The 4,628-nt window shown below is 32.8% G+C and overlaps 1 long non-coding RNA gene across 2 annotated transcripts; it reads right to left on the reverse strand.

Moving 5' to 3' along the window:
• Positions 1 to 1,381: 1,381 nt before the first annotated feature.
• LOC127850492 (uncharacterized) lies at positions 1,382 to 4,362 on the reverse strand. Of its 2 annotated transcripts, none has more exons than XR_008035321.1 (3): positions 3,419 to 4,362; positions 2,705 to 2,958; positions 1,382 to 2,407 (listed from the first exon to the last, which is right to left on the reverse strand). It is a non-coding gene; the product is annotated as an uncharacterized LOC127850492 (long non-coding RNA). The 2 variants fall into 2 exon arrangements; XR_008035322.1 differs by having other exon boundaries at positions 2,695 to 2,958.
• Between the last annotated feature and the right edge of the window lie 266 nt (positions 4,363 to 4,628).

Below are 4,628 nucleotides of genomic sequence, written 5' to 3' on the forward strand. Positions count from 1 at the left end.
TTTTTTCATGCGGTACTGTCTAAACGTGTATTCAGATTTTGTTCAAATATAATATTGGCGCCTCTCGTATTGCTCTCTGTGATAGACGAAAATAAAGCACAATTGACCTTGCAGATAACTAGACGTTTTGAAGCTTAAACTCTTTCTGTACGAAAATCTTGTTTTTGTTAGCTCGTGCTCTACATTATAAATGTCACTTATTTATGCATACATATATCGAATGCAAGTGAATGGATAAACTTGAGAGGTTCTCGTATCTAAACTTATGTATTTGAAATGAATGTACTTATATGGTTCTATAATTTGTTAACAATATTCTACAACTTGTACATGATTACACAAATGATAATGCAATAGACAATCGTGGTAAATATAATAAAATATGAGATTCAACATGACTGCCTTTTATTCTCACAAAACACCTGACAAATAGCTGATTGATATTTCTAAATGGCAACATATGCTAACAAAATTATGAATACATTTATATTACGTAAATCACTATAAAAATATACAAACGCTGAAGTACCTCAACATTTTATAAAGTCGTTTTACATAAAATTATTAATGTAGTCAAACCCACAATTGCTTGACAAAATTAATTAGCAATTATCAAAACGACAGGCGGACAGGTGGACAGGCCAAACGTCCTTACATATGTACTCCAGGATGTAAATGTATAATCAAATCACATATATTCCGCAAAGTGATCACCGACTGTCTTTCAGAGTTTAGAGTTTATTTCAACATTTATTAGGTTTTAAGCCCATGCGTACACACATATTACAAGACAATTTATTCACAGATGGTATAAGATAGTTTTCATATTAAGTAGATGGATAAATAAAAACAAGTACAAACATTGATATATTGCGTACAGTGTTTAAATTGTCAGCTTGTAACAGCTAAATACACTTGGTCGTGTTTGTATTCGTACAATAATATTTACGTAAATAATTTAATTTAAGGCATTCAAGTAAACTATGAAATTCGTTCTCAAGAACGGTACAGTGATTGCATTTTGTGTTTTGAAACGGTATCTTTTCAGACTTGTATTATCTGCTGCTTCCACTTCAAGTATATATGTAGTAGTCTGAAGCATTGCTCATACAGATTTTGATTTTCAGAATATGAATGAATTTGGCGATAATGGACTATGATTTTATAAAATGACATTGAATGAAATCAAATTTCAATTTAAACAATTTACCAATTTGTATACACGCAGCCGTGTATTTTAGATAATATTATGAAGTTAAAATGTACCATGCATACTTTTACGGTCTAAGTTGTATTGGTATATTTAAACGCTTCATACGAATCAGACCTTACTACATGTATCTAGGTTCAACATCATTTTAAACAGTACAGAAAACAAAGCAGCCATAAATTAGATTATTTATCATAAATGAATCATCAGTTTAACACAATTCATACATTAGTATTGCAAGAAAGAGACGTAAGACCTTTGAGTCCGACCCGACTGTGCATTTGTCCAAGTGAAAAATATATTAACGCAATTAATTATTATCAGTAGATATACATGGTACTGTCATTCGGCATTTACCAATTTATATTTATTTGTAGCACAGTGTGCACACATTTATTTGTAAAACTGACATAATATCACTTCTATTAAACACGTAACATCATTTTACACAGACATTGTCACTTGCAACCAACGATGACAACAATGATACATGTATACGTAAAACAACCAATAATACTGCATACTCATACATCATTAAAAAACGACTATGATATGAACACATACAAATCAAGCTTTTATTGTCTTTGCATCAAATACAAGTGAATGTTTTAATTTGAGTTGAAGGGTATGAATAATATACTACAATATGAGAAAGGTGAATATAAGTTCAATTGTAGTTTGTAATTTGAAACACACTGTTTCCGTGAAATATAACTACTCTATGAACAAGAAAGCAGTCTTAGGTTTTTGCTGTTTAAACTATTATTGGGCAGACCAACTGTTGAACAGACATCATAACCACTAAATGACGTAACGGCAAAACGACGTTTATAATGTATCAATATGTTAAAAAAATCATATCACATACCGGAATAGTGCGCAAGTACTTATGGTAAACATGCTATTCGCGGACAATTTTGTGCCTTAACAAAATCTTGTGAAAGCGGCCTTTGACTTACAAGATAATATGATGTGTGATACTTAATGTACGAAAATGAATTCAATCACAACCATCAATCATATTTAACAGTATAACTCATTCTATACATGCGAGCAATTACACAGGAAACAATATTGATAGAAAAATTGCAAACATAATGTGCCAGTCCGACTGCAAATGTCGCCGTACCACTGTCGATTTCTGCCGATACATCCTCGCCAGAATTTACTTGATACAATCGGAAGTACTCGGACACACTGAAAAGTCAGATTTTTGCTATGTATAAAACAAATAAAATTAGGAAAACAGATACAATCCCAACGAATGATCGATATGATTAGAATCTGGAATACTTAAGTAATCACACATGTTACATAATTCACACTTCATTAGGTTTTGCGTTTTATTAGAATTGTTTTGAGTTTATAAAATGTTTGGGCAAATAATAACAAGTAATACAAAGGAAAGTCACCGCGATGTATATAACTGATATTCCCCGACATGACAGCTTGAGATTTATTGCTTTCTTAAAATGAATACGGACCTTAACGGACCTTTCATGGCAAGCTGTTATATTCCCGACCATTCCAATCGCCTCTATATTATATGCTGCTGTCGATTGTCCGTTCAGCTTGTGTCGTTTGTTGCACGCGCACTATTTCGTGCACAATTACTTTTCCAATACACTGTGGGACGGAGGTGGGGGGGGGGGGGGGCCATGAATGATCATTCATTTTGAACATCGTCTCTTTCCTCATTTACCCGATTGTCGCATGTAATCTTGCCTGTCGATTTCTGTTATGTAACTCTGAATAGAACGGAAAACGGCATTTAGTCATTTATATTTCGTAATGTTTGTATAATATAATTGTACTTCTATCTTAATTAGATAAAGAAAAATGGTTTCTTTCTTTTTTTTTAGTTTAAATAATGCTTTCGAAATCATGATAGAACTTTGTGAGCTAGTTAGTGCCCCTTTTAGTCAGACATATTTAATGTTTGTACTATTTTTCTTTCTGTACACAATAAATGATTTAAAGAAGACAACTATGTGAAACCATTTAAATTTACATTTCAGCAACATTTTAAACATGCAACATTCCCGATATCACCTTGCAGTTCAGCATCATCTCGTCGTTACTTATTGTCAAATGTTACTCATTCGTTATTGTTTTGTCTTGTTTCTATTTATTTTAAATTAAACAAATACATGTTTTTATTATCGCTTGCATATAATCAACATAATCAATAAAATCGACATCACATACCTCGTAAATCTTTCGTATCCGTCTTATGATGTTTAAGAAACAATCCACTTTTCCAAACTTACACAATCAGTGCAATGCGTGTTTTGCTTTGACAAATCATTCGAAAAAAACATTCACAATACAGAAAATGTATTTATAATCATTTAATGATCAACATATCCCTATACATTTTGCCATGGATTGTTTTGCACTCAATAAATGACTAGATAGAACGGATAGAATGCCATTCTCCTCCTCCATTCTTTGTTTTGATTGTTGAAGCGTTATCATGTATTTGAACAAGCAACACATTTGAGTAGTCCACTGTTCCCGGGGTATATGTCTAACCTTAATTCCAGATTCGCGAAGAGTTTTTAATGCTTTTTCACAATTGCTTTTGCAATACACATCCGTGTATCCCACCAATACATTATGACCCGTTTTTCTGACAAACTGTTTAAGTAGCCCGGCACAAAAGTGTTTGGCTATAGTACAAGGCACATAGTGGCTGTACATTAGCAGGTATGGTCTCGTAGAATCACCAAACTGTTCCCGAAAGGATAACTCCATGTCCTGTAAAAAAGTATTGCACTCATCAACAACTGCCTGTGTATTGCTGGTGATCTTTCGGCGCATTTCGCCGTCTGGATCTAAAAGTCTGGCTTCCCCATGGTTACAATTGTTCCGCAAATAAATTGATTTAGGAAGTTTCATAAAATAACCATCAGATATTGGTATCTGATCGACTGATTGAGTAGCCAACACATGTATGTACTGTTTGAAATTTTCCATAACAGCGAACTCTTTTAAGACAAGTTCTTGTTCTGAAACAAGACAAGCCATGATAAATTGCTTTTTATTCTCATTTGCTGTAATCGTTTGAACTAAGCTGTTAGCCATGCTTCCTATATGATACAAACTTTGTAGCGCTTCGTGAAGCACGTCGTTTGAATCCACTTTTGTTATGTAACTTTATTCAAAGGTGTCATATTAAATACTTTATATGCACATTTATAAATAACCTTTCGAAATTTTTTATGACTCAAACTTATTATTTAACCAAGAAAATAAAAGTAATTGGATACAACAGTTTAAATATTTATTGGGTTTCCAAATGAAGTGACGTGTATTGTTTACAGTGGGATTTCGAATTTATCTTTAGATCGAACAAAACAAACTGGAAACCCAGTCCAAGTAATGCAATATGCATAATGATAAACATCCACTGTGC

Source organism: Dreissena polymorpha, chromosome 11 (assembly GCF_020536995.1).
Source record: "Dreissena polymorpha isolate Duluth1 chromosome 11, UMN_Dpol_1.0, whole genome shotgun sequence".
Taxonomy (NCBI): Eukaryota; Metazoa; Mollusca; class Bivalvia; order Myida; family Dreissenidae; genus Dreissena; species Dreissena polymorpha.